Source organism: Triturus cristatus, chromosome 4_1 (genome assembly GCF_964204655.1).
Source record: "Triturus cristatus chromosome 4_1, aTriCri1.1, whole genome shotgun sequence".
NCBI lineage: Eukaryota > Metazoa > Chordata > Amphibia > Caudata > Salamandridae > Triturus > Triturus cristatus.
Genome location: NC_140585.1, coordinates 149,990,741 through 150,010,827, shown reverse-complemented (window position 1 = coordinate 150,010,827; position 20,087 = coordinate 149,990,741). Strand labels below are relative to the sequence as shown.

General features: G+C 36.0%; 20 non-coding genes across 20 annotated transcripts; all 20 read right to left on the bottom strand.

Moving 5' to 3' along the window:
• Positions 1-193: 193 nt before the first annotated feature.
• Positions 194-266, bottom strand: TRNAK-UUU (transfer RNA lysine (anticodon UUU)). Its single transcript has one exon. It is a non-coding gene; the product is annotated as a tRNA-Lys (tRNA).
• Positions 267-725: 459 nt separating this feature from the next.
• On the bottom strand, positions 726-816 carry TRNAR-UCU (transfer RNA arginine (anticodon UCU)). Its single transcript is given in 2 exon segments — positions 726-761; positions 780-816. It is a non-coding gene; the product is annotated as a tRNA-Arg (tRNA).
• An 873-nt stretch (positions 817-1,689) lies between these two features.
• TRNAR-UCU (transfer RNA arginine (anticodon UCU)) lies at positions 1,690-1,780 on the bottom strand. Its single transcript is given in 2 exon segments — positions 1,690-1,725; positions 1,744-1,780. It is a non-coding gene; the product is annotated as a tRNA-Arg (tRNA).
• Positions 1,781-3,058: 1,278 nt separating this feature from the next.
• TRNAK-UUU (transfer RNA lysine (anticodon UUU)) lies at positions 3,059-3,131 on the bottom strand. Its single transcript has one exon. It is a non-coding gene; the product is annotated as a tRNA-Lys (tRNA).
• Positions 3,132-3,590: 459 nt separating this feature from the next.
• TRNAR-UCU (transfer RNA arginine (anticodon UCU)) lies at positions 3,591-3,681 on the bottom strand. The gene is given in 2 exon segments: positions 3,591-3,626; positions 3,645-3,681. It is a non-coding gene; the product is annotated as a tRNA-Arg (tRNA).
• Positions 3,682-4,554: 873 nt separating this feature from the next.
• Positions 4,555-4,645, bottom strand: TRNAR-UCU (transfer RNA arginine (anticodon UCU)). Its single transcript is given in 2 exon segments — positions 4,555-4,590; positions 4,609-4,645. It is a non-coding gene; the product is annotated as a tRNA-Arg (tRNA).
• Positions 4,646-5,923: 1,278 nt separating this feature from the next.
• TRNAK-UUU (transfer RNA lysine (anticodon UUU)) lies at positions 5,924-5,996 on the bottom strand. Its single transcript has one exon. It is a non-coding gene; the product is annotated as a tRNA-Lys (tRNA).
• Positions 5,997-6,455: 459 nt separating this feature from the next.
• Positions 6,456-6,546, bottom strand: TRNAR-UCU (transfer RNA arginine (anticodon UCU)). Its single transcript is given in 2 exon segments — positions 6,456-6,491; positions 6,510-6,546. It is a non-coding gene; the product is annotated as a tRNA-Arg (tRNA).
• Positions 6,547-7,419: 873 nt separating this feature from the next.
• TRNAR-UCU (transfer RNA arginine (anticodon UCU)) lies at positions 7,420-7,510 on the bottom strand. The gene is given in 2 exon segments: positions 7,420-7,455; positions 7,474-7,510. It is a non-coding gene; the product is annotated as a tRNA-Arg (tRNA).
• A 1,278-nt stretch (positions 7,511-8,788) lies between these two features.
• Positions 8,789-8,861, bottom strand: TRNAK-UUU (transfer RNA lysine (anticodon UUU)). Its single transcript has one exon. It is a non-coding gene; the product is annotated as a tRNA-Lys (tRNA).
• Positions 8,862-9,320: 459 nt separating this feature from the next.
• TRNAR-UCU (transfer RNA arginine (anticodon UCU)) lies at positions 9,321-9,411 on the bottom strand. The gene is given in 2 exon segments: positions 9,321-9,356; positions 9,375-9,411. It is a non-coding gene; the product is annotated as a tRNA-Arg (tRNA).
• Positions 9,412-10,284: 873 nt separating this feature from the next.
• On the bottom strand, positions 10,285-10,375 carry TRNAR-UCU (transfer RNA arginine (anticodon UCU)). The gene is given in 2 exon segments: positions 10,285-10,320; positions 10,339-10,375. It is a non-coding gene; the product is annotated as a tRNA-Arg (tRNA).
• Positions 10,376-12,184: 1,809 nt separating this feature from the next.
• TRNAR-UCU (transfer RNA arginine (anticodon UCU)) lies at positions 12,185-12,275 on the bottom strand. Its single transcript is given in 2 exon segments — positions 12,185-12,220; positions 12,239-12,275. It is a non-coding gene; the product is annotated as a tRNA-Arg (tRNA).
• Positions 12,276-13,148: 873 nt separating this feature from the next.
• TRNAR-UCU (transfer RNA arginine (anticodon UCU)) lies at positions 13,149-13,239 on the bottom strand. The gene is given in 2 exon segments: positions 13,149-13,184; positions 13,203-13,239. It is a non-coding gene; the product is annotated as a tRNA-Arg (tRNA).
• Positions 13,240-14,516: 1,277 nt separating this feature from the next.
• On the bottom strand, positions 14,517-14,589 carry TRNAK-UUU (transfer RNA lysine (anticodon UUU)). Its single transcript has one exon. It is a non-coding gene; the product is annotated as a tRNA-Lys (tRNA).
• Positions 14,590-15,048: 459 nt separating this feature from the next.
• TRNAR-UCU (transfer RNA arginine (anticodon UCU)) lies at positions 15,049-15,139 on the bottom strand. The gene is given in 2 exon segments: positions 15,049-15,084; positions 15,103-15,139. It is a non-coding gene; the product is annotated as a tRNA-Arg (tRNA).
• Positions 15,140-16,012: 873 nt separating this feature from the next.
• TRNAR-UCU (transfer RNA arginine (anticodon UCU)) lies at positions 16,013-16,103 on the bottom strand. The gene is given in 2 exon segments: positions 16,013-16,048; positions 16,067-16,103. It is a non-coding gene; the product is annotated as a tRNA-Arg (tRNA).
• A 1,278-nt stretch (positions 16,104-17,381) lies between these two features.
• Positions 17,382-17,454, bottom strand: TRNAK-UUU (transfer RNA lysine (anticodon UUU)). The gene has a single exon. It is a non-coding gene; the product is annotated as a tRNA-Lys (tRNA).
• A 459-nt stretch (positions 17,455-17,913) lies between these two features.
• TRNAR-UCU (transfer RNA arginine (anticodon UCU)) lies at positions 17,914-18,004 on the bottom strand. The gene is given in 2 exon segments: positions 17,914-17,949; positions 17,968-18,004. It is a non-coding gene; the product is annotated as a tRNA-Arg (tRNA).
• Positions 18,005-18,877: 873 nt separating this feature from the next.
• On the bottom strand, positions 18,878-18,968 carry TRNAR-UCU (transfer RNA arginine (anticodon UCU)). Its single transcript is given in 2 exon segments — positions 18,878-18,913; positions 18,932-18,968. It is a non-coding gene; the product is annotated as a tRNA-Arg (tRNA).
• Positions 18,969-20,087: the final 1,119 nt, after the last annotated feature.

The following is a 20,087-nucleotide window of genomic DNA, read 5'->3' as shown; positions in this document are numbered from 1 at the left end:
GGGAAAAGATAATCAACATCTCAAACGACATGATACCGTTGCGGTAAGTCTTCTTAACTCTTGTCAAATGGTACACGACCGATGGGTATTTAATGGCTCCATTAAGAGTAACTTGCAATTACTCTAATGGGACTACTCGTTCATTGGATCCTGAAAAGAGCATGTCATTAGAGTACATTTTCTTTAAACAAACCGCCTGAACAGGGACTTGAACCCTGGACCCTCAGATTAAAAGTCTGATGCTCTACCGACTGAGCTATCCAGGCTCTGATACAGCAAACCTCAAAATCACCTAATCAAAATTTGGCAGTGTCCCAACTAACGCTATGTTTCTTAAGATGGTTACCTGAAGAAGGTACCAAATACACTAGAATATAATAATGAATTGATATTTCAAGCATTTGAAATTTCTTCAGTAAATGTAACCTTATTTTTAGTCCTGAAGTTGCTACTATCTCATTTTTTTGCTGACGTCAAATTCATATGTGTTTATTGACATGGTAAAATTAAGGAAGGGCCCAAAATCTTACTTCCGAGTAAATTATATTTTCATCAGTACAGCTGACAATTTCCTCTTCTGCATAGATTACCCAAATTGAACGGTGTCTCTTTAAAATAGACTTCCTTTTACTGACCTTTTTTAGCAAATGATTTTGGTGAAGCAGAAGCATGCATGCATCGCTTATAACTTCTTTAAATAGTTATGAAATACACAGGGATAAAACTGACTCTGGTGGGATTCGAACCCACAGCCTTTGAATACCTTCTTGACATTCACCTAGAAGTCCAATGCGCTATCCATTGCGCCACAGAGCCAATCTGCTTGAGTGAGGTGCACAGATATTCAGAAATGAAATAATGAGCTTTGAGCTGTTGATCAACTTTATAAAGTTCATTGGATACTATAACCATGGCTATATTTTGAATATTGAATTGGGTAAAAGTTATTCACCGTGTCAAACTACATGATACAGTTGGTAAGTCTGCATACAACTTAAGTTTAGTGTATCGTCATCTGATATATGAGACAGATGGGTTTTTCACTTCTCCATGAAAGACATTTTTTTTTAATTTTGGTAATGGAATATCTTATTCATCATGCAGTGGAACACAAAAAGAATGTACAATCAGAATACTTTTTCTTTAAAGTAGCCTACCGCCTGAACGGGAACTTGAACCCTGGACCCTCAGATTAAAAGTCTGATGCTCTACCGACTGAGCTATCCAGGCTCTGATACAGCAAACCTCAAAATCACCTAATCAAAATTTGGCAGCGTCCCAACTAACGCTATGTTTCTTAAGATGGTTACCTGAAGAAGGTACCAAATACACTAGAATATAATAATGAATTGATATTTCAAGCATTTGAAATTTCTTCAGTAAATGTAACCTTATTTTTAGTCCTGAAGTTGCTACTATCTCATTTTTTTGCTGACGTCAAATTCATATGTGTTTATTGACATGGTAAAATTAAGGAAGGGCCCAAAATCTTACTTCCGAGTAAATTATATTTTCATCAGTACAGCTGACAATTTCCTCTTCTGCATAGATTACCCAAATTGAACGGTGTCTCTTTAAAATAGACTTCCTTTTACTGACCTTTTTTAGCAAATGATTTTGGTGAAGCAGAAGCATGCATGCATCGCTTATAACTTCTTTAAATAGTTATGAAATAAACAGGGATAAAACTGACTCTGGTGGGATTCGAACCCACAGCCTTTGAATACCTTCTTGACATTCACCTAGAAGTCCAATGCGCTATCCATTGCGCCACAGAGCCAATCTGCTTGAGTGAGGTGCACAGATATTCAGAAATGAAATAATGAGCTTTGAGCTGTTGATCAACTTTATAAAGTTCATTGGATACTATAACCATGGCTATATTTTGAATATTGAATTGGGTAAAAGTTATTCACCGTGTCAAACTACATGATACAGTTGGTAAGTCTGCATAAAACTTAAGTTTAGTGTATCGTCATCTGATATATGAGACAGATGGGTTTTTCACTTCTCCATGAAAGACGTTTTTTTTTAATTTTGGTAATGGAATATCTTATTCATCATGCAGTGGAACACAAAAAGAATGTACAATCAGAATACTTTTTCTTTAAAGTAGCCGACCGCCTGAAGAGGGACTTGAACCCTGGACCCTCAGATTAAAAGTCTGATGCTCTACCGACAGAGCTATCCAGGCTCTGCAACACTGCAACTAAAAATCAGCTAAAAATGATGTGGACGCACACCAACCTACACTTTAATTCTTAATATGGTTACATATATTAGCAATCAAATATGTAGAGTTTAATAATTAATTGATATTTCAAGCATTTGAAATTTCAGCAGCACACGTAATCTATTTTAAATCCTGAAATTCGTTCTATCTCATTTTCGGCTGACTTAGAAATCATGTCTCTAAATTGACATTGTGAAATTAGTAAAAGGCCAAATACTATTACTAGGTACTAAATTACATGTCCAGCAGTATAACTGGAAATTTACTCTTGGGCATAGATTATGCAACATTTTCAAAGCAAACAGTGTCTGTTTAAATAGACTTTCTTTCACTGCCGTTTTGGTAAATGTCTCTGGTTATGCAGAAGCAGGCATTGTTTGTTACTGTTTCAATTAGTTATAAGATAAAGGAGGGATAAAACTGACCCAGCTAGTATTCCAACCCAAAGACTTTGAATGCTTTCTCTACATTCGCCTAGAACCCCAAGCCGCTATCCATTGCACCAGAGATCCAACCTGATTCAACAAGGTGAACAGAAATTCTCAAATAAAAAGATGAGCTATCAGCGGTTGACCAACTTTATAAAGTGATTTGGAAACTATAAGCAGGGTTCCATTTTGAACATTGAATTGGGGAAAAGATAATCAACATCTCAAACGACATGATACCGTTGCGGTAAGTCTTCTTAACTCTTGTCAAATGGTACACGACCGATGGGTATTTAATGGCTCCATTAAGAGTAACTTGCAATTACTCTAATGGGACTACTCGTTCATTGGATCCTGAAAAGAGCATGTCATTAGAGTACATTTTCTTTAAACAAACCGCCTGAACAGGGACTTGAACCCTGGACCCTCAGATTAAAAGTCTGATGCTCTACCGACTGAGCTATCCAGGCTCTGATACAGCAAACCTCAAAATCACCTAATCAAAATTTGGCAGTGTCCCAACTAACGCTATGTTTCTTAAGATGGTTACCTGAAGAAGGTACCAAATACACTAGAATATAATAATGAATTGATATTTCAAGCATTTGAAATTTCTTCAGTAAATGTAACCTTATTTTTAGTCCTGAAGTTGCTACTATCTCATTTTTTTGCTGACGTCAAATTCATATGTGTTTATTGACATGGTAAAATTAAGGAAGGGCCCAAAATCTTACTTCCGAGTAAATTATATTTTCATCAGTACAGCTGACAATTTCCTCTTCTGCATAGATTACCCAAATTGAACGGTGTCTCTTTAAAATAGACTTCCTTTTACTGACCTTTTTTAGCAAATGATTTTGGTGAAGCAGAAGCATGCATGCATCGCTTATAACTTCTTTAAATAGTTATGAAATACACAGGGATAAAACTGACTCTGGTGGGATTCGAACCCACAGCCTTTGAATACCTTCTTGACATTCACCTAGAAGTCCAATGCGCTATCCATTGCGCCACAGAGCCAATCTGCTTGAGTGAGGTGCACAGATATTCAGAAATGAAATAATGAGCTTTGAGCTGTTGATCAACTTTATAAAGTTCATTGGATACTATAACCATGGCTATATTTTGAATATTGAATTGGGTAAAAGTTATTCACCGTGTCAAACTACATGATACAGTTGGTAAGTCTGCATACAACTTAAGTTTAGTGTATCGTCATCTGATATATGAGACAGATGGGTTTTTCACTTCTCCATGAAAGACATTTTTTTTTAATTTTGGTAATGGAATATCTTATTCATCATGCAGTGGAACACAAAAAGAATGTACAATCAGAATACTTTTTCTTTAAAGTAGCCTACCGCCTGAACGGGAACTTGAACCCTGGACCCTCAGATTAAAAGTCTGATGCTCTACCGACTGAGCTATCCAGGCTCTGATACAGCAAACCTCAAAATCACCTAATCAAAATTTGGCAGCGTCCCAACTAACGCTATGTTTCTTAAGATGGTTACCTGAAGAAGGTACCAAATACACTAGAATATAATAATGAATTGATATTTCAAGCATTTGAAATTTCTTCAGTAAATGTAACCTTATTTTTAGTCCTGAAGTTGCTACTATCTCATTTTTTTGCTGACGTCAAATTCATATGTGTTTATTGACATGGTAAAATTAAGGAAGGGCCCAAAATCTTACTTCCGAGTAAATTATATTTTCATCAGTACAGCTGACAATTTCCTCTTCTGCATAGATTACCCAAATTGAACGGTGTCTCTTTAAAATAGACTTCCTTTTACTGACCTTTTTTAGCAAATGATTTTGGTGAAGCAGAAGCATGCATGCATCGCTTATAACTTCTTTAAATAGTTATGAAATAAACAGGGATAAAACTGACTCTGGTGGGATTCGAACCCACAGCCTTTGAATACCTTCTTGACATTCACCTAGAAGTCCAATGCGCTATCCATTGCGCCACAGAGCCAATCTGCTTGAGTGAGGTGCACAGATATTCAGAAATGAAATAATGAGCTTTGAGCTGTTGATCAACTTTATAAAGTTCATTGGATACTATAACCATGGCTATATTTTGAATATTGAATTGGGTAAAAGTTATTCACCGTGTCAAACTACATGATACAGTTGGTAAGTCTGCATAAAACTTAAGTTTAGTGTATCGTCATCTGATATATGAGACAGATGGGTTTTTCACTTCTCCATGAAAGACGTTTTTTTTTAATTTTGGTAATGGAATATCTTATTCATCATGCAGTGGAACACAAAAAGAATGTACAATCAGAATACTTTTTCTTTAAAGTAGCCGACCGCCTGAAGAGGGACTTGAACCCTGGACCCTCAGATTAAAAGTCTGATGCTCTACCGACAGAGCTATCCAGGCTCTGCAACACTGCAACTAAAAATCAGCTAAAAATGATGTGGACGCACACCAACCTACACTTTAATTCTTAATATGGTTACATATATTAGCAATCAAATATGTAGAGTTTAATAATTAATTGATATTTCAAGCATTTGAAATTTCAGCAGCACACGTAATCTATTTTAAATCCTGAAATTCGTTCTATCTCATTTTCGGCTGACTTAGAAATCATGTCTCTAAATTGACATTGTGAAATTAGTAAAAGGCCAAATACTATTACTAGGTACTAAATTACATGTCCAGCAGTATAACTGGAAATTTACTCTTGGGCATAGATTATGCAACATTTTCAAAGCAAACAGTGTCTGTTTAAATAGACTTTCTTTCACTGCCGTTTTGGTAAATGTCTCTGGTTATGCAGAAGCAGGCATTGTTTGTTACTGTTTCAATTAGTTATAAGATAAAGGAGGGATAAAACTGACCCAGCTAGTATTCCAACCCAAAGACTTTGAATGCTTTCTCTACATTCGCCTAGAACCCCAAGCCGCTATCCATTGCACCAGAGATCCAACCTGATTCAACAAGGTGAACAGAAATTCTCAAATAAAAAGATGAGCTATCAGCGGTTGACCAACTTTATAAAGTGATTTGGAAACTATAAGCAGGGTTCCATTTTGAACATTGAATTGGGGAAAAGATAATCAACATCTCAAACGACATGATACCGTTGCGGTAAGTCTTCTTAACTCTTGTCAAATGGTACACGACCGATGGGTATTTAATGGCTCCATTAAGAGTAACTTGCAATTACTCTAATGGGACTACTCGTTCATTGGATCCTGAAAAGAGCATGTCATTAGAGTACATTTTCTTTAAACAAACCGCCTGAACAGGGACTTGAACCCTGGACCCTCAGATTAAAAGTCTGATGCTCTACCGACTGAGCTATCCAGGCTCTGATACAGCAAACCTCAAAATCACCTAATCAAAATTTGGCAGTGTCCCAACTAACGCTATGTTTCTTAAGATGGTTACCTGAAGAAGGTACCAAATACACTAGAATATAATAATGAATTGATATTTCAAGCATTTGAAATTTCTTCAGTAAATGTAACCTTATTTTTAGTCCTGAAGTTGCTACTATCTCATTTTTTTGCTGACGTCAAATTCATATGTGTTTATTGACATGGTAAAATTAAGGAAGGGCCCAAAATCTTACTTCCGAGTAAATTATATTTTCATCAGTACAGCTGACAATTTCCTCTTCTGCATAGATTACCCAAATTGAACGGTGTCTCTTTAAAATAGACTTCCTTTTACTGACCTTTTTTAGCAAATGATTTTGGTGAAGCAGAAGCATGCATGCATCGCTTATAACTTCTTTAAATAGTTATGAAATACACAGGGATAAAACTGACTCTGGTGGGATTCGAACCCACAGCCTTTGAATACCTTCTTGACATTCACCTAGAAGTCCAATGCGCTATCCATTGCGCCACAGAGCCAATCTGCTTGAGTGAGGTGCACAGATATTCAGAAATGAAATAATGAGCTTTGAGCTGTTGATCAACTTTATAAAGTTCATTGGATACTATAACCATGGCTATATTTTGAATATTGAATTGGGTAAAAGTTATTCACCGTGTCAAACTACATGATACAGTTGGTAAGTCTGCATACAACTTAAGTTTAGTGTATCGTCATCTGATATATGAGACAGATGGGTTTTTCACTTCTCCATGAAAGACATTTTTTTTTAATTTTGGTAATGGAATATCTTATTCATCATGCAGTGGAACACAAAAAGAATGTACAATCAGAATACTTTTTCTTTAAAGTAGCCTACCGCCTGAACGGGAACTTGAACCCTGGACCCTCAGATTAAAAGTCTGATGCTCTACCGACTGAGCTATCCAGGCTCTGATACAGCAAACCTCAAAATCACCTAATCAAAATTTGGCAGCGTCCCAACTAACGCTATGTTTCTTAAGATGGTTACCTGAAGAAGGTACCAAATACACTAGAATATAATAATGAATTGATATTTCAAGCATTTGAAATTTCTTCAGTAAATGTAACCTTATTTTTAGTCCTGAAGTTGCTACTATCTCATTTTTTTGCTGACGTCAAATTCATATGTGTTTATTGACATGGTAAAATTAAGGAAGGGCCCAAAATCTTACTTCCGAGTAAATTATATTTTCATCAGTACAGCTGACAATTTCCTCTTCTGCATAGATTACCCAAATTGAACGGTGTCTCTTTAAAATAGACTTCCTTTTACTGACCTTTTTTAGCAAATGATTTTGGTGAAGCAGAAGCATGCATGCATCGCTTATAACTTCTTTAAATAGTTATGAAATAAACAGGGATAAAACTGACTCTGGTGGGATTCGAACCCACAGCCTTTGAATACCTTCTTGACATTCACCTAGAAGTCCAATGCGCTATCCATTGCGCCACAGAGCCAATCTGCTTGAGTGAGGTGCACAGATATTCAGAAATGAAATAATGAGCTTTGAGCTGTTGATCAACTTTATAAAGTTCATTGGATACTATAACCATGGCTATATTTTGAATATTGAATTGGGTAAAAGTTATTCACCGTGTCAAACTACATGATACAGTTGGTAAGTCTGCATAAAACTTAAGTTTAGTGTATCGTCATCTGATATATGAGACAGATGGGTTTTTCACTTCTCCATGAAAGACGTTTTTTTTTAATTTTGGTAATGGAATATCTTATTCATCATGCAGTGGAACACAAAAAGAATGTACAATCAGAATACTTTTTCTTTAAAGTAGCCGACCGCCTGAAGAGGGACTTGAACCCTGGACCCTCAGATTAAAAGTCTGATGCTCTACCGACAGAGCTATCCAGGCTCTGCAACACTGCAACTAAAAATCAGCTAAAAATGATGTGGACGCACACCAACCTACACTTTAATTCTTAATATGGTTACATATATTAGCAATCAAATATGTAGAGTTTAATAATTCATTGATATTTCAAGCATTTGAAATTTCAGCAGCACACGTAATCTATTTTAAATCCTGAAATTCGTTCTATCTCATTTTCGGCTGACTTAGAAATCATGTCTCTAAATTGACATTGTGAAATTAGTAAAAGGCCAAATACTATTACTAGGTACTAAATTACATGTCCAGCAGTATAACTGGAAATTTACTCTTGGGCATAGATTATGCAACATTTTCAAAGCAAACAGTGTCTGTTTAAATAGACTTTCTTTCACTGCCGTTTTGGTAAATGTCTCTGGTTATGCAGAAGCAGGCATTGTTTGTTACTGTTTCAATTAGTTATAAGATAAAGGAGGGATAAAACTGACCCAGCTAGTATTCCAACCCAAAGACTTTGAATGCTTTCTCTACATTCGCCTAGAACCCCAAGCCGCTATCCATTGCACCAGAGATCCAACCTGATTCAACAAGGTGAACAGAAATTCTCAAATAAAAAGATGAGCTATCAGCGGTTGACCAACTTTATAAAGTGATTTGGAAACTATAAGCAGGGTTCCATTTTGAACATTGAATTGGGGAAAAGATAATCAACATCTCAAACGACATGATACCGTTGCGGTAAGTCTTCTTAACTCTTGTCAAATGGTACACGACCGATGGGTATTTAATGGCTCCATTAAGAGTAACTTGCAATTACTCTAATGGGACTACTCGTTCATTGGATCCTGAAAAGAGCATGTCATTAGAGTACATTTTCTTTAAACAAACCGCCTGAACAGGGACTTGAACCCTGGACCCTCAGATTAAAAGTCTGATGCTCTACCGACTGAGCTATCCAGGCTCTGATACAGCAAACCTCAAAATCACCTAATCAAAATTTGGCAGTGTCCCAACTAACGCTATGTTTCTTAAGATGGTTACCTGAAGAAGGTACCAAATACACTAGAATATAATAATGAATTGATATTTCAAGCATTTGAAATTTCTTCAGTAAATGTAACCTTATTTTTAGTCCTGAAGTTGCTACTATCTCATTTTTTTGCTGACGTCAAATTCATATGTGTTTATTGACATGGTAAAATTAAGGAAGGGCCCAAAATCTTACTTCCGAGTAAATTATATTTTCATCAGTACAGCTGACAATTTCCTCTTCTGCATAGATTACCCAAATTGAACGGTGTCTCTTTAAAATAGACTTCCTTTTACTGACCTTTTTTAGCAAATGATTTTGGTGAAGCAGAAGCATGCATGCATCGCTTATAACTTCTTTAAATAGTTATGAAATACACAGGGATAAAACTGACTCTGGTGGGATTCGAACCCACAGCCTTTGAATACCTTCTTGACATTCACCTAGAAGTCCAATGCGCTATCCATTGCGCCACAGAGCCAATCTGCTTGAGTGAGGTGCACAGATATTCAGAAATGAAATAATGAGCTTTGAGCTGTTGATCAACTTTATAAAGTTCATTGGATACTATAACCATGGCTATATTTTGAATATTGAATTGGGTAAAAGTTATTCACCGTGTCAAACTACATGATACAGTTGGTAAGTCTGCATACAACTTAAGTTTAGTGTATCATCATCTGATATATGAGACAGATGGGTTTTTCACTTCTCCATGAAAGACATTTTTTTTTAATTTTGGTAATGGAATATCTTATTCATCATGCAGTGGAACACAAAAAGAATGTACAATCAGAATACTTTTTCTTTAAAGTAGCCTACCGCCTGAACGGGAACTTGAACCCTGGACCCTCAGATTAAAAGTCTGATGCTCTACCGACTGAGCTATCCAGGCTCTGATACAGCAAACCTCAAAATCACCTAATCAAAATTTGGCAGCGTCCCAACTAACGCTATGTTTCTTAAGATGGTTACCTGAAGAAGGTACCAAATACACTAGAATATAATAATGAATTGATATTTCAAGCATTTGAAATTTCTTCAGTAAATGTAACCTTATTTTTAGTCCTGAAGTTGCTACTATCTCATTTTTTTGCTGACGTCAAATTCATATGTGTTTATTGACATGGTAAAATTAAGGAAGGGCCCAAAATCTTACTTCCGAGTAAATTATATTTTCATCAGTACAGCTGACAATTTCCTCTTCTGCATAGATTACCCAAATTGAACGGTGTCTCTTTAAAATAGACTTCCTTTTACTGACCTTTTTTAGCAAATGATTTTGGTGAAGCAGAAGCATGCATGCATCGCTTATAACTTCTTTAAATAGTTATGAAATAAACAGGGATAAAACTGACTCTGGTGGGATTCGAACCCACAGCCTTTGAATACCTTCTTGACATTCACCTAGAAGTCCAATGCGCTATCCATTGCGCCACAGAGCCAATCTGCTTGAGTGAGGTGCACAGATATTCAGAAATGAAATAATGAGCTTTGAGCTGTTGATCAACTTTATAAAGTTCATTGGATACTATAACCATGGCTATATTTTGAATATTGAATTGGGTAAAAGTTATTCACCGTGTCAAACTACATGATACAGTTGGTAAGTCTGCATAAAACTTAAGTTTAGTGTATCGTCATCTGATATATGAGACAGATGGGTTTTTCACTTCTCCATGAAAGACGTTTTTTTTAATTTTGGTAATGGAATATCTTATTCATCATGCAGTGGAACACAAAAAGAATGTACAATCAGAATACTTTTTCTTTAAAGTAGCCGACCGCCTGAAGAGGGACTTGAACCCTGGACCCTCAGATTAAAAGTCTGATGCTCTACCGACAGAGCTATCCAGGCTCTGCAACACTGCAACTAAAAATCAGCTAAAAATGATGTTGACGCACACCAACCTACACTTTAATTCTTAATATGGTTACATATATTAGCAATCAAATATGTAGAGTTTAATAATTAATTGATATTTCAAGCATTTGAAATTTCAGCAGCACACGTAATCTATTTTAAATCCTGAAATTCGTTCTATCTCATTTTCGGCTGACTTAGAAATCATGTCTCTAAATTGACATTGTGAAATTAGTAAAAGGCCAAATACTATTACTAGGTACTAAATTACATGTCCAGCAGTATAACTGGAAATTTACTCTTGGGCATAGATTATGCAACATTTTCAAAGCAAACAGTGTCTGTTTAAATAGACTTTCTTTCACTGCCGTTTTGGTAAATGTCTCTGGTTATGCAGAAGCAGGCATTGTTTGTTACTGTTTCAATTAGTTATAAGATAAAGGAGGGATAAAACTGACCCAGCTAGTATTCCAACCCAAAGACTTTGAATGCTTTCTCTACATTCGCCTAGAACCCCAAGCCGCTATCCATTGCACCAGAGATCCAACCTGATTCAACAAGGTGAACAGAAATTCTCAAATAAAAAGATGAGCTATCAGCGGTTGACCAACTTTATAAAGTGATTTGGAAACTATAAGCAGGGTTTCATTTTGAACATTGAATTGGGGAAAAGATAATCAACATCTCAAACGACATGATACCGTTGCGGTAAGTCTTCTTAACTCTTGTCAAATGGTACACGACCGATGGGTATTTAATGGCTCCATTAAGAGTAACTTGCAATTACTCTAATGGGACTACTCGTTCATTGGATCCTGAAAAGAGCATGTCATTAGAGTACATTTTCTTTAAACAAACCGCCTGAACAGGGACTTGAACCCTGGACCCTCAGATTAAAAGTCTGATGCTCTACCGACTGAGCTATCCAGCCTCTGATACAGCAAACCTCAAAATCACCTAATCAAAATTTGGCAGTGTCCCAACTAACGCTATGTTTCTTAAGATGGTTACCTGAAGAAGGTACCAAATACACTAGAATATAATAATGAATTGATATTTCAAGCATTTGAAATTTCTTCAGTAAATGTAACCTTATTTTTAGTCCTGAAGTTGCTACTATCTCATTTTTTTGCTGACGTCAAATTCATATGTGTTTATTGACATGGTAAAATTAAGGAAGGGCCCAAAATCTTACTTCCGAGTAAATTATATTTTCATCAGTACAGCTGACAATTTCCTCTTCTGCATAGATTACCCAAATTGAACGGTGTCTCTTTAAAATAGACTTCCTTTTACTGACCTTTTTTAGCAAATGATTTTGGTGAAGCAGAAGCATGCATGCATCGCTTATAACTTCTTTAAATAGTTATGAAATACACAGGGATAAAACTGACTCTGGTGGGATTCGAACCCACAGCCTTTGAATACCTTCTTGACATTCACCTAGAAGTCCAATGCGCTATCCATTGCGCCACAGAGCCAATCTGCTTGAGTGAGGTGCACAGATATTCAGAAATGAAATAATGAGCTTTGAGCTGTTGATCAACTTTATAAAGTTCATTGGATACTATAACCATGGCTATATTTTGAATATTGAATTGGGTAAAAGTTATTCACCGTGTCAAACTACATGATACAGTTGGTAAGTCTGCATACAACTTAAGTTTAGTGTATCATCATCTGATATATGAGACAGATGGGTTTTTCACTTCTCCATGAAAGACATTTTTTTTTAATTTTGGTAATGGAATATCTTATTCATCATGCAGTGGAACACAAAAAGAATGTACAATCAGAATACTTTTTCTTTAAAGTAGCCTACCGCCTGAACGGGAACTTGAACCCTGGACCCTCAGATTAAAAGTCTGATGCTCTACCGACTGAGCTATCCAGGCTCTGATACAGCAAACCTCAAAATCACCTAATCAAAATTTGGCAGCGTCCCAACTAACGCTATGTTTCTTAAGATGGTTACCTGAAGAAGGTACCAAATACACTAGAATATAATAATGAATTGATATTTCAAGCATTTGAAATTTCTTCAGTAAATGTAACCTTATTTTTAGTCCTGAAGTTGCTACTATCTCATTTTTTTGCTGACGTCAAATTCATATGTGTTTATTGACATGGTAAAATTAAGGAAGGGCCCAAAATCTTACTTCCGAGTAAATTATATTTTCATCAGTACAGCTGACAATTTCCTCTTCTGCATAGATTACCCAAATTGAACGGTGTCTCTTTAAAATAGACTTCCTTTTACTGACCTTTTTTAGCAAATGATTTTGGTGAAGCAGAAGCATGCATGCATCGCTTATAACTTCTTTAAATAGTTATGAAATAAACAGGGATAAAACTGACTCTGGTGGGATTCGAACCCACAGCCTTTGAATACCTTCTTGACATTCACCTAGAAGTCCAATGCGCTATCCATTGCGCCACAGAGCCAATCTGCTTGAGTGAGGTGCACAGATATTCAGAAATGAAATAATGAGCTTTGAGCTGTTGATCAACTTTATAAAGTTCATTGGATACTATAACCATGGCTATATTTTGAATATTGAATTGGGTAAAAGTTATTCACCGTGTCAAACTACATGATACAGTTGGTAAGTCTGCATAAAACTTAAGTTTAGTGTATCGTCATCTGATATATGAGACAGATGGGTTTTTCACTTCTCCATGAAAGACGTTTTTTTTAATTTTGGTAATGGAATATCTTATTCATCATGCAGTGGAACACAAAAAGAATGTACAATCAGAATACTTTTTCTTTAAAGTAGCCGACCGCCTGAAGAGGGACTTGAACCCTGGACCCTCAGATTAAAAGTCTGATGCTCTACCGACAGAGCTATCCAGGCTCTGCAACACTGCAACTAAAAATCAGCTAAAAATGATGTGGACGCACACCAACCTACACTTTAATTCTTAATATGGTTACATATATTAGCAATCAAATATGTAGAGTTTAATAATTAATTGATATTTCAAGCATTTGAAATTTCAGCAGCACACGTAATCTATTTTAAATCCTGAAATTCGTTCTATCTCATTTTCGGCTGACTTAGAAATCATGTCTCTAAATTGACATTGTGAAATTAGTAAAAGGCCAAATACTATTACTAGGTACTAAATTACATGTCCAGCAGTATAACTGGAAATTTACTCTTGGGCATAGATTATGCAACATTTTCAAAGCAAACAGTGTCTGTTTAAATAGACTTTCTTTCACTGCCGTTTTGGTAAATGTCTCTGGTTATGCAGAAGCAGGCATTGTTTGTTACTGTTTCAATTAGTTATAAGATAAAGGAGGGATAAAACTGACCCAGCTAGTATTCCAACCCAAAGACTTTGAATGCTTTCTCTACATTCGCCTAGAACCCCAAGCCGCTATCCATTGCACCAGAGATCCAACCTGATTCAACAAGGTGAACAGAAATTCTCAAATAAAAAGATGAGCTATCAGCGGTTGACCAACTTTATAAAGTGATTTGGAAACTATAAGCAGGGTTCCATTTTGAACATTGAATTGGGGAAAAGATAATCAACATCTCAAACGACATGATACCGTTGCGGTAAGTCTTCTTAACTCTTGTCAAATGGTACACGACCGATGGGTATTTAATGGCTCCATTAAGAGTAACTTGCAATTACTCTAATGGGACTACTCGTTCATTGGATCCTGAAAAGAGCATGTCATTAGAGTACATTTTCTTTAAACAAACCGCCTGAACAGGGACTTGAACCCTGGACCCTCAGATTAAAAGTCTGATGCTCTACCGACTGAGCTATCCAGGCTCTGATACAGCAAACCTCAAAATCACCTAATCAAAATTTGGCAGTGTCCCAACTAACGCTATGTTTCTTAAGATGGTTACCTGAAGAAGGTACCAAATACACTAGAATATAATAATGAATTGATATTTCAAGCATTTGAAATTTCTTCAGTAAATGTAACCTTATTTTTAGTCCTGAAGTTGCTACTATCTCATTTTTTTGCTGACGTCAAATTCATATGTGTTTATTGACATGGTAAAATTAAGGAAGGGCCCAAAATCTTACTTCCGAGTAAATTATATTTTCATCAGTACAGCTGACAATTTCCTCTTCTGCATAGATTACCCAAATTGAACGGTGTCTCTTTAAAATAGACTTCCTTTTACTGACCTTTTTTAGCAAATGATTTTGGTGAAGCAGAAGCATGCATGCATCGCTTATAACTTCTTTAAATAGTTATGAAATACACAGGGATAAAACTGACTCTGGTGGGATTCGAACCCACAGCCTTTGAATACCTTCTTGACATTCACCTAGAAGTCCAATGCGCTATCCATTGCGCCACAGAGCCAATCTGCTTGAGTGAGGTGCACAGATATTCAGAAATGAAATAATGAGCTTTGAGCTGTTGATCAACTTTATAAAGTTCATTGGATACTATAACCATGGCTATATTTTGAATATTGAATTGGGTAAAAGTTATTCACCGTGTCAAACTACATGATACAGTTGGTAAGTCTGCATACAACTTAAGTTTAGTGTATCATCATCTGATATATGAGACAGATGGGTTTTTCACTTCTCCATGAAAGACATTTTTTTTTAATTTTGGTAATGGAATATCTTATTCATCATGCAGTGGAACACAAAAAGAATGTACAATCAGAATACTTTTTCTTTAAAGTAGCCTACCGCCTGAACGGGAACTTGAACCCTGGACCCTCAGATTAAAAGTCTGATGCTCTACCGACTGAGCTATCCAGGCTCTGATACAGCAAACCTCAAAATCACCTAATCAAAATTTGGCAGCGTCCCAACTAACGCTATGTTTCTTAAGATGGTTACCTGAAGAAGGTACCAAATACACTAGAATATAATAATGAATTGATATTTCAAGCATTTGAAATTTCTTCAGTAAATGTAACCTTATTTTTAGTCCTGAAGTTGCTACTATCTCATTTTTTTGCTGACGTCAAATTCATATGTGTTTATTGACATGGTAAAATTAAGGAAGGGCCCAAAATCTTACTTCCGAGTAAATTATATTTTCATCAGTACAGCTGACAATTTCCTCTTCTGCATAGATTACCCAAATTGAACGGTGTCTCTTTAAAATAGACTTCCTTTTACTGACCTTTTTTAGCAAATGATTTTGGTGAAGCAGAAGCATGCATGCATCGCTTATAACTTCTTTAAATAGTTATGAAATAAACAGGGATAAAACTGACTCTGGTGGGATTCGAACCCACAGCCTTTGAATACCTTCTTGACATTCACCTAGAAGTCCAATGCGCTATCCATTGCGCCACAGAGCCAATCTGCTTGAGTGAGGTGCACAGATATTCAGAAATGAAATAATGAGCTTTGAGCTGTTGATCAACTTTATAAAGTTCATTGGATACTATAACCATGGCTATATTTTGAATATTGAATTGGGTAAAAGTTATTCACCGTGTCAAACTACATGATACAGTTGGTAAGTCTGCATAAAACTTAAGTTTAGTGTATCGTCATCTGATATATGAGACAGATGGGTTTTTCACTTCTCCATGAAAGACGTTTTTTTTTAATTTTGGTAATGGAATATCTTATTCATCATGCAGTGGAACACAAAAAGAATGTACAATCAAAATACTTTTTCTTTAAAGTAGCCGACCGCCTGAAGAGGGACTTGAACCCTGGACCCTCAGATTAAAAGTCTTATGCTCTCCAGACAGAGCTATCCAGGCTCTGCAACACTGCAACTAAAAATCAGCTAAAAATGATGTGGACGCACACCAACCTACACTTTAATTCTTAATATGGTTACATATATTAGCAATCAAATATGTAGAGTTTAATAATTAATTGATATTTCAAGCATTTGAAATTTCAGCAGCACACGTAATCTATTTTAAATCCTGAAATTCGTTCTATCTCATTTTCGGCTGACTTAGAAATCATGTCTCTAAATTGACATTGTGAAATTAGTAAAAGGCCAAATACTATTACTAGGTACTAAATTACATGTCCAGCAGTATAACTGGAAATTTACTCTTGGGCATAGATTATGCAACATTTTCAAAGCAAACAGTGTCTGTTTAAATAGACTTTCTTTCACTGCCGTTTTGGTAAATGTCTCTGGTTATGCAGAAGCAGGCATTGTTTGTTACTGTTTCAATTAGTTATAAGATAAAGGAGGGATAAAACTGACCCAGCTAGTATTCCAACCCAAAGACTTTGAATGCTTTCTCTACATTCGCCTAGAACCCCAAGCCGCTATCCATTGCACCAGAGATCCAACCTGATTCAACAAGGTGAACAGAAATTCTCAAATAAAAAGATGAGCTATCAGCGGTTGACCAACTTTATAAAGTGATTTGGAAACTATAAGCAGGGTTCCATTTTGAACATTGAATTGGGGAAAAGATAATCAACATCTCAAACGACATGATACCGTTGCGGTAAGTCTTCTTAACTCTTGTCAAATGGTACACGACCGATGGGTATTTAATGGCTCCATTAAGAGTAACTTGCAATTACTCTAATGGGACTACTCGTTCATTGGATCCTGAAAAGAGCATGTCATTAGAGTACATTTTCTTTAAACAAACCGCCTGAACAGGGACTTGAACCCTGGACCCTCAGATTAAAAGTCTGATGCTCTACCGACTGAGCTATCCAGGCTCTGATACAGCAAACCTCAAAATCACCTAATCAAAATTTGGCAGTGTCCCAACTAACGCTATGTTTCTTAAGATGGTTACCTGAAGAAGGTACCAAATACACTAGAATATAATAATGAATTGATATTTCAAGCATTTGAAATTTCTTCAGTAAATGTAACCTTATTTTTAGTCCTGAAGTTGCTACTATCTCATTTTTTTGCTGACGTCAAATTCATATGTGTTTATTGACATGGTAAAATTAAGGAAGGGCCCAAAATCTTACTTCCGAGTAAATTATATTTTCATCAGTACAGCTGACAATTTCCTCTTCTGCATAGATTACCCAAATTGAACGGTGTCTCTTTAAAATAGACTTCCTTTTACTGACCTTTTTTAGCAAATGATTTTGGTGAAGCAGAAGCATGCATGCATCGCTTATAACTTCTTTAAATAGTTATGAAATACACAGGGATAAAACTGACTCTGCTGGGATTCGAACCCACAGCCTTTGAATACCTTCTTGACATTCACCTAGAAGTCCAATGCGCTATCCATTGCGCCACAGAGCCAATCTGCTTGAGTGAGGTGCACAGATATTCAGAAATGAAATAATGAGCTTTGAGCTGTTGATCAACTTTATAAAGTTCATTGGATACTATAACCATGGCTATATTTTGAATATTGAATTGGGTAAAAGTTATTCACCGTGTCAAACTACATGATACAGTTGGTAAGTCTGCATACAACTTAAGTTTAGTGTATCATCATCTGATATATGAGACAGATGGGTTTTTCACTTCTCCATGAAAGACATTTTTTTTTAATTTTGGTAATGGAATATCTTATTCATCATGCAGTGGAACACAAAAAGAATGTACAATCAGAATACTTTTTCTTTAAAGTAGCCTACCGCCTGAACGGGAACTTGAACCCTGGACCCTCAGATTAAAAGTCTGATGCTCTACCGACTGAGCTATCCAGGCTCTGATACAGCAAACCTCAAAATCACCTAATCAAAATTTGGCAGCGTCCCAACTAACGCTATGTTTCTTAAGATGGTTACCTGAAGAAGGTACCAAATACACTAGAATATAATAATGAATTGATATTTCAAGCATTTGAAATTTCTTCAGTAAATGTAACCTTATTTTTAGTCCTGAAGTTGCTACTATCTCATTTTTTTGCTGACGTCAAATTCATATGTGTTTATTGACATGGTAAAATTAAGGAAGGGCCCAAAATCTTACTTCCGAGTAAATTATATTTTCATCAGTACAGCTGACAATTTCCTCTTCTGCATAGATTACCCAAATTGAACGGTGTCTCTTTAAAATAGACTTCCTTTTACTGACCTTTTTTAGCAAATGATTTTGGTGAAGCAGAAGCATGCATGCATCGCTTATAACTTCTTTAAATAGTTATGAAATAAACAGGGATAAAACTGACTCTGGTGGGATTCGAACCCACAGCCTTTGAATACCTTCTTGACATTCACCTAGAAGTCCAATGCGCTATCCATTGCGCCACAGAGCCAATCTGCTTGAGTGAGGTGCACAGATATTCAGAAATGAAATAATGAGCTTTGAGCTGTTGATCAACTTTATAAAGTTCATTGGATACTATAACCATGGCTATATTTTGAATATTGAATTGGGTAAAAGTTATTCACCGTGTCAAACTACATGATACAGTTGGTAAGTCTGCATAAAACTTAAGTTTAGTGTATCGTCATCTGATATATGAGACAGATGGGTTTTTCACTTCTCCATGAAAGACGTTTTTTTTTAATTTTGGTAATGGAATATCTTATTCATCATGCAGTGGAACACAAAAAGAATGTACAATCAAAATACTTTTTCTTTAAAGTAGCCGACCGCCTGAAGAGGGACTTGAACCCTGGACCCTCAGATTAAAAGTCTTATGCTCTCCAGACAGAGCTATCCAGGCTCTGCAACACTGCAACTAAAAATCAGCTAAAAATGATGTGGACGCACACCAACCTACACTTTAATTCTTAATATGGTTACATATATTAGCAATCAAATATGTAGAGTTTAATAATTAATTGATATTTCAAGCATTTGAAATTTCAGCAGCACACGTAATCTATTTTAAATCCTGAAATTCGTTCTATCTCATTTTCGGCTGACTTAGAAATCATGTCTCTAAATTGACATTGTGAAATTAGTAAAAGGCCAAATACTATTACTAGGTACTAAATTACATGTCCAGCAGTATAACTGGAAATTTACTCTTGGGCATAGATTATGCAACATTTTCAAAGCAAACAGTGTCTGTTTAAATAGACTTTCTTTCACTGCCGTTTTGGTAAATGTCTCTGGTTATGCAGAAGCAGGCATTGTTTGTTACTGTTTCAATTAGTTATAAGATAAAGGAGGGATAAAACTGACCCAGCTAGTATTCCAACCCAAAGACTTTGAATGCTTTCTCTACATTCGCCTAGAACCCCAAGCCGCTATCCATTGCACCAGAGATCCAACCTGATTCAACAAGGTGAACAGAAATTCTCAAATAAAAAGATGAGCTATCAGCGGTTGACCAACTTTATAAAGTGATTTGGAAACTATAAGCAGGGTTCCATTTTGAACATTGAATTGGGGAAAAGATAATCAACATCTCAAACGACATGAT